At 39.1% G+C, this 15,440-nt stretch overlaps 1 protein-coding gene across 2 annotated transcripts in view; it reads left to right on the top strand.

The window, feature by feature from the left end:
• LOC109930707 (glycerophosphodiester phosphodiesterase domain-containing protein 5) overlaps positions 1-15,440 on the top strand; it is a 99,958-nt gene that overhangs the window by 8,268 nt on the left and 76,250 nt on the right. The gene's annotated exons all lie outside the window — the stretch shown is intronic.

The raw sequence follows: 15,440 nt of genomic DNA, 5'->3' as shown, positions 1-15,440 counted from the left end.
TTTTTCTTCACAGATGCTGCCAGAACTGCTGAGCTTTTCCAGCAACTTCTGTTTTTGTTCCTGATTTAAGGCATCTGCAATTCTTTCAGGTTTTTTTTCACGAATTATCAGACAATTTCACAAAAGTATTAGCTTAAAAAATTATTTGAGATCCTTAAAGAGAGACATCTGGTGATCTGAAGAGTTATTCAATATATATACTGTTGCTTTATCTGCGTCACTTTGTGATCAAATGTGTTATGATCATTTACTTCAAGGAAAAAGAAGCATGAGAAAATGGTTGTACTATATGAAATATGGATATATAATACACATATATATAAATTTGTTACTAATTGGTCATATTACAAGGTAAGAGTGTGACGAGAAATAGCATTTTATTTACCAGCCATTAGTTTTGTTCAAGGATTGTTTGTATGTCTTCATTTCTTATTTAAAAGGGAAGAGAAGAATCTTTTTATTTCACAATTAGTTAAGTGATTGGAACAATTGATTAATTAATTGACTAGATAGATAGAAAGGGGAAACAATTGAACTGGTGTGTGAAAGAGACTGCATGACTCAGTTGTTCATAAAATCTATCTGCAACAAAAGGCATCTCAATTTCTGTCTCACCAGCTTGCTTAGATCTGAACTGGTGTTGGGGCCTTGCGTCCTTGCTGTACCCAGTATACTCAGCAGTTTTATGTTTAGACGAGGCTGGAATGGAATGTATGTTTGGCACCTTTGCAACAGATTGCTGCAGTGCTTCACTTTTTGTTTTATGCATTTGACACAAGGGACTTAGCCATCATTTAGTATGAAGCTGTTGATGTGCCTTTTCCCTTTATTATTTATCCACCAGTGTACGTAACGACATAGCAGGACTGCAAGTCTTTGATCTGATCCATTAGCTATAGGATTGCTTCACTCTGTTTATTGCATGCTGTTTCCATTTTTTGGGATACAATTAATCTTGCTTCACCAGACTGTTACCTTATATTTTAAGTATGCCCAGTATTGCTCCTGGCCTGCCCTTCTACACTGCTCATCAAGCCAGGTTTAATCTCCTGATTAATGAGTAGAGATAGAATGCTCATTGTGCTGTACAATTCTGCTGCTGATGATGACCCACAGCACCTTATAGATGTTTAGACGGAAACTTCAAGAACTGTTCTACTTACATGCTATTTAGCATCATGGTGGTGCCAGAAAACACATTGTAGGGAGCCCTCAGTGTGAAGTTGGAACATTTTTTCTGCAAAAGGAGTACATAGTGTTTACTCCTCTTAGTGCTGGTAGATTGATAAAGAGCAGGTCAAGAAGGCTTTTTCATTTTGAATCTTTAACTATCTGCCATAGGCTGTGTCCTTCAGGACTTGACCGGCTCAAATCAGTAATGATACTTCCAAACCACTCTTGGTAATGACCTCGACATTTTCAGTATTTCTAAATGGTGTTCAATAGAGGAGTACTGATTCATCAGCTAGGAAGAGCAGAAGGCAATGTCAGAAATAAGTTTCCATAGTTACATTTGACTTGAGACAATGAGACTTCACTTTTCTGATTGTATAACACTTTGTTGCCATCTCTTGTGGGTCAGCCATGCTGATTTGATAGAACACACTAGAGTTTATGATGGACTGATCTTGGACATTGGCTGAAAGTTGTGGTTTTGAAAGAATTTAGCATGTTAGACCCTTGCTCAACTAGCTTACCAGATTTTCATGCATTAAACTGTTGCAATATGATAGCTACTGAAGCAGATTCATTAGTAACTTTCAAAAGTGCGCTAGAAAGATAGATGAAGAGAAAATCTTACTGGGCTCTTTGGAACAAACAAACCATTTGGATTAACTCTACTGCTCTAACAAACAACCAGAGCAGGACAGTGGTCCAAGTGGCCTCCTTCTATGCTGTGTAATCTATGGAAAGCAATTAACTTTTTTTTGTTCTACCACTTTTCTCCCTCCCTTATTCTAATGTCTCTTTCTCACACACACACACACACACACACACACACACACACACACAGGACTAATTGGGTTGAAGATCAGAAAAGTCTGATCTTTTCCTCCATAACTCAGGACACTGAGTTTGGCTCTGGAATCACATATCAAGTTGGCCAATAGCAATTCAGTATTTTATTATTCCATGCTAATTGTCATGATAAAAAGGAGAAGTGATATGCTGGCAATTTGAAATACAAATAAGAAATTGACTTGAATGTTCATCAGCAGATGAAAACAAAAGATCAGCACATGATCTGTACAAGTACGGATGAGTTGCGAGCCTCAGGACAGTGGTAGATCTTAAATCTTGAATATCTACGTGAACTACTAACAACACAGTGATTGACAATAGGAGCTTGGTAATCTGCCTCAACTTGATCCTGCATAATTTCAGTTTATCCCAAGAGCTAACACAAGTGATTCATGAGAGACATTGAGAAATAATTGTTGAAATTTGTACCAAGTATGCCTCAGGACATTCTGTACCACACAAAAAAATGTGTTTTCTTTCTACATACATCCATCTTTTTCTCATTTTCAACAGGCGTGCAGAAAATTAGACATTTCTATAGAATGAATGTACTGCAGATGGCTGCAACATGGCAAGTTAAAAATTCTGTAGACATAATTAAACAACAGTGAGTCCGATTTCATAGACATTTACAACCCAGGGAGAGGTCATATGGCCCATCTTGTCCAATGCCAGTCAACAAAAATCTGATGACACTAATCCTATTTTCCAGCTGATCCTGGAAGCTATGGTAATGCAAGTAAATATCTGAATACTGCTTAATTTTTACTTCAGTTTCTGACTCAACCATCTTTCACGCAGTGAGTTGCTGACTCCCACCACTTTCTGGGTGAAAATATTTTCTCCTCAACTCTCCTCTTAGCCCTCCACCTCTTACCTTAATTCCAAGACCCCTGGTTACTCACCCCTCTATGAATGCAAATCTACCTTACCTATGCCCCTTATAACTGTATTCACCTCAATCCAGTCCCCTCTCAACCATATTACTCCTACAAACTCCAGCCTCTTTAACAACATAAAACAAAGAACTGCAGATGCTGGAGATCTGAAATAAACAAAAAAAAATTGCTGGAGAAATTCCATGGGTCTGGCAGCATCTGTGGAGACAAAATAGAGTTAATGTTTTGAGTCCAGTGACCCTGCATTAAAGCTGAAAACAACTGGGAATGATGATATTTATTCTGATGACAAGGGTTGAGGCTAGAGTAGTAAGTGGATAGGTGGGGAGGGAGCCCAGAGTGTGAGAGAAGAGAGAGTAGATAGACAAATGGACATTTACAGTAAGCCAGGGATGAAGAGAAGCCTGATAGATGATAATGGGGACTATGTGTAGTTGAAAATGGGTGGCCAGAGACAAGTCTATTACCTAACCCCACAAACCCCCATTTCCACCATCTGTTCACTCCTTCCTGTACTCTCCATCTGCATCATCAGAATAAATACCACCTTTTTGTAGCTGCTTCTAGTTCTGAAGAAGAGTCACTGGACTTGAAGCATTAACTCTGTTTTTGTTTCATAAATGCACCAAATCTGCTGAGTTTCTCCAGCAATTTTTGTTTTTGTTCATCCCAGACTTTTCAATTCATTCCTAGACCTCAGACACTTCAGCCCAGGTGGCAACCTGGTAAATCTCCTTGTACCATTTAGTGCAATCATATAATTTCCGTGCTGCCATTTCAACATACCATGGCATTGCCTGGCTGACATTTTTATCTCAGGCCTGCTACAGTGTTCCTGCGAGACTCAACGACATCTCGTCTTCCACTTGAGGACCCTGCAGCCTTCAGGATTCAACATCAATTTCAATAATTGGTGGACCTGAATATCTTTCCATATCTTTCCACAACTTTCACCCAGCCCACACCCAAGTCCTGTCATGAAATGGATTGCTTTCAGCACAACCAACTGATGCTCACCGCTATAGTGATTGGAACAAGGTCAGTCAGTTGGGCCTCACAAAATATCAGTTCCCTGATTGTGGCTATTAACCTTCTCCAATCAGGGAGTCCTGGCTGGCAGATATAAACAGGAGTAGCAGGGGGTCTGCTCACTCTAACAGCTGGCTTTGAATGAATGAGTCAGTTTCATGTCCTATGCATGTGTATATAAGGATGACTTGATGACAGGATAGCAGCCTCTATGGAATTATTTTAGTGGTGATGTGAAAAAAACATGTCCCTGAAGAGATTTGCTCTTAACAGGTGTCTTTTGAGTTGGGGTAAGCGTTTCTGGCATCATGCTCCTATTTAAGAAGCTTGACTTGTTCAATTCTGCTGCCTAAAAGCTGGTATGTGGAAAGAATGTGCTACTTTTTTCCAGGAAAATGACATTGGGGAAGAGAAAAAGCAATGGGTAATTCTCCTGACAGTGTGTGGACCCACAGTTTTTTGGATTATTAGGAGCCTAACCTTTCGTGAGACATCAGATACTAAAACCTTTCAAGAGTTGACATTCCATGCAAGAACCACGCTGTGTTTTTCAAAAAACAAATGCCCTTCATATCATTTTGAAATCTTTCTCCTCTCCTTTAAAATAAGCCCCAGTCTTGAAATCCCCCACTTGTGGGAAAAGTTACCTGCCGTTCACCTTACCTATATCCCTTATAATTTTGTAAGCTACTATAAGATCATCCCTCAACCTCCTATGCTTCAGTGAAATAAGTCCCAGCCTATCCAGTCTCACCCCATAACTCAAACCTTCCATTCATGGCAAGATCCTGGTAAATCCCTTTCTGAACCCCCTCCAGCAAAATAATATCCTTTCTATAACAGCAACCGGAACTGGACATGGTATTCCTGAAGAGGCCTCATTAATGTCCTGAACTACATCAACAACATGATGTTCACAACTTCTGTATACAAAGGTCTGAGCAATGAAGGCAAGCTGCTAAACACTTTCTTAACTGCCCTGTCTCTGATGCAAACTTCAAAGAATTATATACCTGAACCTCTAGGCTTCTCTGTTCCACAAAACGAGCCAAGGCTACTTTTAAATGTATAGATTATTGCCTTTATTTGTTTTAGCAAAATGCAATTCCTTGCTTTTATCCAAACTAAACTGCATCTGCCACTCGTCAACCCATTGACTCAACTGAACGAGATCTCTTTGTAATCTTAGATATTTTAGCTGTTCACTATACCACCAATCTTGATGTCATCTGCAAATGTACTAACCATGCCTTCTATATTGTCATCTAAATCATTTATATAAATGACAAACAAAAGTGGACTCAGCACTGATCCCTTTGGAACATAGCTGGTCAATTCCATGGATCAATAGTAATATCAATGTTCTTGTTGGTTCTTTTAAACTTGCTGTCACCATTCTCAAATCCTGCACAGGTTTACTACCAGTTTGTGTGCTTCTGAGATGTCCTTGCTCTCATGAAATACAAGATCATTACAGTTAAGGAACATATAGAAATATCAAGACTCTAGGGAACAATCCCTAGAGATAGGGTAAAAAATTTGACACTCAGGAAATGAACACAGGATTGTAAATTTTGCAGTCAACATTTGGACCAGAGAATTGTAGGGCATCTAGAATATTTAGCAGATTGGGAGTAGCCATAAAATGGAAAGAGAACATGAGCAGTGGGCCTGTCATCATCTTCACACCTTCCTGCCGCCATTGACCTTTATCAGTCTGAGTCCCCACAATGCCTTGCAACATTCATGCAGGCTTGTGGGAGGTGGGTCTGTCATGACCATATGCCTTATGGCACACAAAGGACGCCCCAGTGATAAGGATTATCCTCATGGAATCAGGCCTTTGCCTTCACCAATAGCCCACTCCCTGCTTCCACTGAGGTCTGAATGATATCCAATGTGAGGGCAATAGCTTGTTTTAGAAGTTACAGTCTCAGCAATGTCAACTGAGACTGAAAAGTTTTTAGCCCTTCAATTGTCCAACTATTCTTGACGGGCAATCTCCTCTCTTTTCAGGGGACTGGAGTCCTGGTGCCAGAGAGTTATTTGCCTGAGTGCCAAGATTACATGGGAGAGTCCCCCCAGACAGCCAAAGTGAGGTTGCAGATAGTATTCTGCCTACTGCAGGTCCACTGCCTTGCCAACAAAATCCATCCTGTGTGCATACTTAAAAGGACATGCTTAAGGCTCTGACCATAATAATATCTAACCTTAGGAGTCCTCATTATCCAGATGCTTTCTAATGAGCGGTACAGCAGCAAATCTATAAGAAAATATACCAAACTTCATTCACAGGGAATTTTTTTACATGTAAAATTATATCTGTTCAGCTTTATTTGCAAACTTTGCCAAAATGCTGTCATTAAACTGTTAAAATTGCAGAAGAGAAATGCTATATAGCTGCATAAATGCTGAACTACTAATACTGTCATCAGTAATGGTTAGTCTTCAGATCTTAAAATAAGCCACGAATAATGCAAAAAATGTAAAAGTCCCTCATTACGGTAAATGTGACAAAACATCAGAGGGTGGCAGCCCACATTGTCTTACAGACACATAACAGATGAAAAAGACAAACAGAAAAAGACCAGCTGGTCTATATTTTCAGCTCCATTGGTTTTGTTTCCCAAATAGCATAAGGAATTTAATCTCCTGTGACAGGGAATTAAAAATCATTAAGCCATTTTGGTGGGAAGAATTGTAGAAAATTGACCTTCCAGACCAAGGCAATCAAAAATCTCTTTTCAAAGAAAAAAGTGACAGGGATAAATCAACCAGCATCCAACCAACCTTTTTGGCACACCAGACACTTGCATAGCCCTACTTTGAACTTTTAAAGTAAATTCACACTCACTGCTTAAATTAACAAATTCTTTCAAAGGTTGATAAAACACTTTGTCAAATAAAAATCAGCTGGCATTCAACCAAGTACTATTCTTGTGTGGAAACAAAAACAGATTGCTGTAGAAACTCAGCAGGCCTAGCAGCATCTATGGAGAGAAAGCATATTTAACATTTAGTGCTCAGCTTTTCAGAACTTCACTTTCTCCAGCAATTTCTTGTTTTGTTTCAGACCTTTAGCGAGCACAGATCTTTGTTTTCATTCTTGTGTGGTTTAGGTGCATGTTCACATGTTCACTCTAACTCATTCAAAAAAATCAATCTATTTTGATACAGCATTTAATTTTGGACCTCTCAGTCAAGTCACCTTGACATCCATGCTTTTCTTAATTAAAAACATACCGCTTTCTGAGACTTCATGAGCCTTGCACTTTTGAAGCCTGGAATCTAAAAACTAAAAACGGGGTACATTCACGATACTCATGTGTACTTAACTACATTCTCAGCTGCAAGAGTTATAACTACTTAGAAATGCCAGAGGAAATTTGCAAGACTGTGATTGACATTTTTGAAATCACAAATATATCCGATCTGATCTAATTGAATTAGTTATTTGTAACAAATGGGGATGACAAGCTGCAATTCACAAGAAATGGTTGGGGAAGTAATTAGGTCAGATGCCACAAAGTGGAAACTATTGAAATATACAGTTGATATGGAGTCACAAGGACAAGATTTTTCTCAGCTCCAGGGTGGTCAGCAATAAGAAGGGGGAATTGACAAAAATAGCAGGGAGACATGTCAGAATAATTTCCCAATGCGGTTTGATGGTGGAGAAATTTCCTGCTGTTGAAACCTGTTTGAAGAAATGCAGTAACACATTGTACAATTGTGAGTTGCCAAAATTATATGGCCTCTACTGAGACTTGTTTTTTACCTTGGTAGACTTCAAACACATAATAGGAAACATAGTTTCAGGAGTGTCCAGCTGAAATTGTGCAGATTTTCAGAGCTATTGGAGTTAGCTGTTATGACAGCAATGGAAGATTTTAGAATAGCAGTCTGCGGTTTTGAATTAGTCAGGATGGCTGTGAACTTTCCAGTCCTTGATGTTGTGGAAATGGAAGGTGATATGGAACAGAATTAGAAGTTTTTTTCCAGCATCAGCACTAAAAAATGTGAGGTTGCTGCAAAATTGAATAAGAAATCTGAACAAAAGAGCAGTGACTCTAACAGTTCTGGAGAAACAATGTTACAAGCAGCATGGCAGCTTAGATCTCTCTGAAGAACAAAGACTGATTACATTTTGAAAGTCTTCAAAACACAGTTTGAACTCTCTACTAAAATATAGTCACAGAAATGCCAGCAGAAAGTTCAAGTCCAGAGTATAGGGTATAAATCTTGAGGACAGTAACACAAAGGAAACAAAGCATGTCCAGCATTGGGAAAGCAAATGTTCTAACAGACATGAAAGTGGTGCAACAATTTGTTGGATTTGTGAAATCTCCAGAAGAGTTCTTCACTGATTTGCTGCAAGAGTATGAACCTCTTCACAATTTCACTGCTAAGGATATGCAGGGCTGTTGCTCCACAGAACAAGAAGAAGCATTCATTAGAATCAAGCAAGTCACAGCCATCTTTGTTTTTTGAGACTAGTGTGGAAGTGGGAGGCACTGCTATGAAGAGAGGTTGAGTAGATTAGGATTATTTACATTAGAAAGATGGAGGTTGAGGAGATTGAGGTCTACAAAATCATGAGAGGTATAGACAGGGTGGATAGCAAGAAGATTTTTCCCCAGAGTGGGGGACTCAATTACTAGGGGTCATGATTTCAAGGTGAGAGGGGAAAAGTTTAAGGGAGATATGTTTGGAAAGTTCTTTACGCAGAGGATGGTGGGTGCCTGGAATGCGTTGCCAGTAGAGGTGGTAGAGGCGGGCACGATAGCGTCATTTAAGATGTAACTAGACAGATACATGAATGGGCAGGGAGCAGAGGGATACAGATCCTTGGAAAATAGGCGAGAGGGTTAGATAGAGGATCTGGATTGGCGCAGGCTTGGAGGGCCGAAGGCCCTGTTCCTGTGCTGTAGTTTTCTTTGTTCTTTCTTCTTTGCTGCTCGGGGCCAGTCAGGTTTGTCCACGTGATAGTACTTTTCTCAGCTCCATATCTTCAGCTCCATACATGGGTAAATGCTGAATTATATAGGCAGGAAGTTCTGAAACCTGGTAACATCATCCAAGCACCAATATTCAGTCTTCATATTTAAAAGGCCCCCAGAAAACACCTCATTCCCTGAAACTCAGGAGCATCGCTCAACTTCTGCTAATCACCTCCACCCAAGCCTAGAGATGTTAGAAACCAGGTAAAAAAGCACAGCAATGCTTTAGCAATGCCTCTCAAGATTCTCCAGATGGCTGTCCAGGAGCAAATGGAAGTTTATTTCCTTATGAATGGCAACAAAAGGCCATCTTGACTGAACAAGGCCAGGAAAGAGGTGGCTTCAAATTTCATCACCCATAAGTGCCTTGAAGCTGGCTGCAATGCTGCAAGAGGATGGTGATCTATTGCGTGTTTCCTGGGAATGTACCACTGTCTACTGAACCTATTAGTGTGAATGAACTTGGCAAAATTGCCACTATAAAGGCCTGTCACATAGGAGGCTAGGTGTCAGCTATCTCTATCAGATGCCTCTTGTGCAATCAATTTCACTTCCCTGTAGCTGCCGATATAATACCACTGGCAGCACAGTGGTACCGCCTCACACACATCCGTCAATCTTCATACTTAAACTATTAAAAAAACATAGCATTCAGCAGCTCACATGCCATCGGGTCACTGACTATTCATCACTACTAGGAGAAAGGACAGACACATGCAATTGCTTTTCACTCCTTTTTTGAAGTCAACCTTGCATGCTTGCCCCAGTCAGGTTTGCTGGTGTCACACAGCATGCTGCCCGCTTGGACAGGCTTTTTGGCCCAGCCTTCACCCCCAACTCTGTCAGCAATTACCATTAAGAAGACAGTCATTTACAGTCTAAGACTGCTTATGAGCTGATCAACATGGAGGGGCTTTACCTTAACACTGAGTATCTGCATGAAGAAATGCTATATTTAGAAAGGAACTAGATACAGAAGATGTTTTTACTCACTGGACTTGAAAAGACATTTTACTCCACTAGATACATGCTCCATATATAGTTGAGTTTGTGAACACACAGATTTCACATTTTTGGCTAACAAGTTTGTGTCAGTAATAGTAACTTAAGTTGGCTGTGGTGTTAGTATTTATAACATGCTAACAAATGCAACACATCTTCCTGACCGTGAAGATTCAAAGCTGACCTGACTGGAATGTTCTGAGGAACTAATAGTAAAATCCTAAACCACTGTCAGCATGGGAGGTGTACCTGTCAAAGACAGAGCACAGCTTCCCAATGTGTGACAAAACAACCGCTCAATGCTATTGCACGCATCAGTTTTTCAATAAAAAGGTTACACATTTACGCACTTATCTCTATTCAACAATATTTCTTCTACTTTACCTTCCAAGTTTATTCCTTTTTTCTTTTTTTTTGCCTCCTGCTCAATTAATTTGCCCTGGCCACCTTTTCCAAAGCTCCAAGTGAACCCAGAAAATTCCATTAAAATAATCTTCTGATTGAGCACCTGATTGAGCAATGCACTCCAGTGAAGGAACACATCCCAGGAAAGAGCAGAAATTAAGCTGACTGCAATTACCGACTTGCAAAGCGGCCATTACAAATTCTGAACACCTAGTGATCATAGATGAAATGTGTGTACAGAGACAAAAATGGGAGAGACTAGAATTCACAATATTCTTCTGCAATGATACTTTTCTTCATTATCCATGGATAACTTGTAACTGCAAATGAGGGCCTGTGCAAATGGGTATTGCCAGAAAAAAGCATTTTATTAATGCCTTTCATTTTACACTGGATCAGGACAATCCTCAAATTTACAAATCAAGGGGAAATCCAACATTTGTATTACATGACAGAAGAATGTTGATTAGTTAGAAAATAGATTCTGACAGACAAGTTGCCATGGAGAATGCACACATTAATGCTGATTGACAGTTAACTGCTGGGCTCTGTTTAAATTTTAATCGAAGCGGTTTAATCTTATTTCTCAGGGAATTGCCCTGACCAATGAGTGAATGGCTGTCGACTGTTTTGTTGAGGTGAAACAAGAGCAGTATCTGTATATGTTTTTTGCTGTCGGCAAAGAACTAAGCCTGTATGTAGCTTCCAGTACATTAACGTGTACCACACAAAGAGCCTGACGAACACTCTTTCACACGTTTAGGATTATCCAACAGATGTTGTCAATGAGAATCACATCTGATTTTAGATATTGTGGTCCGAATTTTGAATGCACAGATTGGTTCAGTGCAGTTGGAACTTTGATTGTTGCAAACAGCTGAATGGACATGCTTCTAGATATAATCTTTGGAATGTACAGCCTACATAGGTGGTGAAAAAGAAAATTTTTAATCCTTTAATCACTTCAAGACCAAATGATACCTGGCTTTCTTTGTCTAAGTATTTATTCATCCTTGCATGGGAGGTGTACCTGTCAAAGGCAGAGCACAGCTTCCCAATGTGTGACAAAACAACCATTCAATGCTATTGCATATATCGGTTTTTCAATAAAAAGGTTACACATTTACACACTTATCTCTATTCAACAATATTCCTTCTACTTTACCTTCCAAGTTTATATACATTACTGTATTGTACTGTATTGGTTAGCAATGGAGATGAATTAGAGAGAGATATGGGCGAGACTCAGTCTGAACACCCTACTACCCAGCTAAACAATTTAGAGATACAAGTAAACTTAAGTTCCTTATTCACCCACCTAGATGCAGAACAGTGAGCAGACTTGAGCAAGGCTTCTTACTGCATTAAGGGGCTTGTGCAGAGACAATCCAGGTTGTGCCACTCTAGCTCTCTATAATGTAGATGTGGGAGAGGCACCTCCATAAGGAAACTTCCTACTTGCCTAGGTCCAGAAAAGCTGGCCCAGGTTTGGGATGAGATTAATTACATTCTGCCCAGCAGCAAGAGCTCGAGCTCTTAAGTTTTTCTCATACTAATGCCATACAGCTTTTCAAGTCTCTCCATCAACTATTGAAATGTTAGTAGTGACCAGGACCAATTCCTACCAGATATTCTAAATAGAAGATTGCATAGATGCAGCACACAAAACAGCCTACATTTCCAAGACAGATTTACACAATGGGTAAACTTGAGTAAATGATAGGTTTCTTTGACTGCCCATGCAAAGGAAATCTCCACCTTCATATTTCCAGAGATTATACAATTATTGAGTCATGTCATTCGGACTCCAAAATGGCCCAGACACCTTTCAAAGACTGATTTCCAGAAATATCCAGGTTTATCTAATTGCAGTGTGTACTTAGTAAAATTCCCAGTATACAGTGATACGTGGGAAATGCCTTTAGAGTAAAAGAAGTCCTTTTCCAGAAAATACATTCACCTGACCTAGTGGTCCTTCATAAAGAGCAAGTTCACTAAGGCCCAAATGACTGATCAGGAACCATTGTGCATTAAGGATGGAGACTGCCCAGAGCTGCAAAGGTAGAAGCAGTAACCCAGGTCCTCATTTCCGTAACAAATGGAACATCATGAACTTCGTGAGAATGGGTTCTACTAAAAGTGCACCCTTTTGTGTGGAATTAAGATTGGATTTTATTTAATTGCCCAGAAGAAGTGTTACAACTACGGGTCAGCACCCTGGAATATTGCAGGTATAAAAGGCTCTGTGAGGGAATAATGAGATGTAATAACTAAAGGTATCAAGGTAACTTCAAACAAACTGGACTGTGATCTCTTGTGCCAACAAAAGTAACGAGTGTCTGATGACTCCATGCTCAACAGCAAGGCCTCTGAAAGCAGATTATGTCTCAAACAGCAGACGCTTTGAGTTTCCCTTTGAAGAATGCACAAAGGCTGGATTAAAATGTCAGGTTCAACTGCGCTGGAAAGGACTAGTGGGACTGAATGCTATTGAGTACACCATACTGGGTCTGAATATTAGACTGCTTTGAAGATGGCAGGAGAACTATCCCCTGGTTACTCTGAGTGCTGAAAGCCAGTTAAAAAGGAAACGGGACAACAAAAGGATGCTCTTTCACCATGAACACTGGAATTCAATCACAGGCAAAAATGATCAGAACCACAGAATCTCAATCAACCTGCAAAACTAAGCATCATAAAACCACCCATGTCAATGTTATCAGTAACCTTGACCATAATTGCTGCAATGTTCAACTATCTGACTTTTGCAAACAATTCAGAGGCTGACATGTATGTCCTTCTTTGCACGCATTTATCTTTTTGGATTGACTTCTGATCCATGAGTATGTGTGTTACATTACTCGTTCTTCTCATGTTTAATAACTAAGAAATTTGCCTTTTAATCCTAATCTATTATAGTACCTAAGTTTTGTAACCAGGTACTTTCTACCAAAGATGGTGCCATATGTGGCGACACTGTACGCTTTTTACTGTACTCCTGTACTTTTATACTTGAGTACATGTGACAATGGAACCTAATTCTAATTCTAATTCTTTTAATTCAAGACAGCTTGGTCAAGTTGGTTACATTTAAAACACAAGTTCATTTTGTTCTGGGAGAAGGGATCCTTTCTAAATTAACCTGGTTGCAACTAAATGAGGGGGCAAGCGAATAAAGAATGGGAGACAAATTTTTTCTCCTCACCCGGGATCTTAATATATTGAGAATTAACAAAGGACAAGTGTGCTGTCAGTAGGGCCAATACATATAAATGTAAACTTCCCTCTTCTCCTGGATTATTTTCATTTTCTGAAATATTTTGTTATTAATAGCCTACAAATTCCATTGCCTGACTCAGAGGTTGCAAAAGCTGCACTTTGAACACACCACTTTCAATGCCATAATGCAATTTTTCTAAGTCAGATTCAATTTATTAATTATCTTCATTAATCTTAAAAGCTTCAAATATTGTCTCTTCAAAACCTTACTTTTTCCAAGGAAAACTGACTCCCATCTTTTCTCATAATGTACTTCCTGAAGCTTGAAATAATATTTTTTGTTTAACTCTGCATCCTGTCAAAGCAATAATGTCCTTCCTATGTTCAGAGGACTCATTGTATACTGATTTGTTTAAGCCAGATTTTTCCAGCCTGAATGCAGTGTATCCACTGATGAGGGGAAACAGATTGACTGACAGTATCATGGGAAATGTTTGCAACTTTGAAATTCTTCCATCCACATCCCCAGGAAAATTATTCACTAGCTTTTGTAATATTCCCATCCATTTTACAAGCAATGAAGCAACTTTGAAGTATACTGTTAATTGTAACACAAGGAAACACAGCTGGTAATTTGCACACTGAAAGTGCTCACAAACACCAATGAGATTGGTGACCAGATCATGTTTTCTTTAAAAGCACACCAAAACAAAAACAAAGAACTACGAACTGCAGATGCTAGAAATCTGACACAAAAACAGAAATTGCTGGAGAAACTTAGCAGGGATAGCAGAACATGTTATGAAGAAGGGTCACTGAACCTAAAGCATTAAGTCTGCTTTCTCTCTACAGATGCTGACAGACATGCTACGTTTCTCCGGTAATTTCTGTTTTTATATTTGTTTGCTTGATATTGACCAGGACATCGGGAAAATTCAACTTCCTACTTTTCAATAATTACTATAGGATCATTTATACACATGAGAGAAAATGGAATTCAGATTAATAATTCATTGGAAGAATGGCAAGGATGACAGAGCAGCACTTTTCATGGTGCAGTATCAGATAAGACTACAGGGTCAAGCATCTGGAATAGATCTTGAAGTCATGGCTTTCTGAATCAGAACTGAGTGTGCTAAGTAATCAAAGCTGACTCTTTATCGTAACCTCTACAAAACAAAAAAAACAAAAAAGTGAAAGAAAAATGCTAGAAACAATTCTATATTGGCATTTCCAATGTAGGCATAGGAATAGGCAACTCCAGTGAACTGCACCTGATGACAATGAACTCCCAATGACTCTGCTCCTTCCTGAAGCAAGATGGCTGAAGTAAAATAAAATTTTCTTGATAACTCCATAGCTTATATTAGATACATCAACACACGCCAAAGATCAAAACTGGGATCTATAATAAGTCATGTGCTTCAGCTTTCTAAGAAAGTGACCATTGAACCAATGGGTACATCAAACTTGGTGCCTATTTATTTTGAGGAAAAGAATTCTAAAACTAAATTTATAATAATAATTGGATTTTCCGACTCCCAAAAAAATATATTGTGCAATCTAAAGACTACTATGATTCACACAAGAGACTGCTTCCTTGTCATTTACTATATAATCAGAATTCAGCAAGCATGGCATGTCTAGTCAAGTATTTACAAGATGTGCATGAAATCATCCCAGAGTAATAATTTATTATTGTCAGGCTCTGATTCTGCAATTCTAGAATAACTGGAATTGCATATCCTCTCAGGGTGGAGACATCTATGCACACAATATGTGTGACGTTAGTGAAATGAAGTGGAATTATAAACCTGTCTCTATTCTGATGAGAATACAGGCAGAAACATAGTTTGCCCAGTGA

This window comes from Rhincodon typus, chromosome 14, assembly GCF_021869965.1.
Source record: "Rhincodon typus isolate 14 chromosome 14, sRhiTyp1.1, whole genome shotgun sequence".
NCBI lineage: Eukaryota > Metazoa > Chordata > Chondrichthyes > Orectolobiformes > Rhincodontidae > Rhincodon > Rhincodon typus.
The sequence above is the reverse complement of the archived record's forward strand: the minus strand, read 5'-3'. Positions and strand labels throughout refer to the sequence as shown.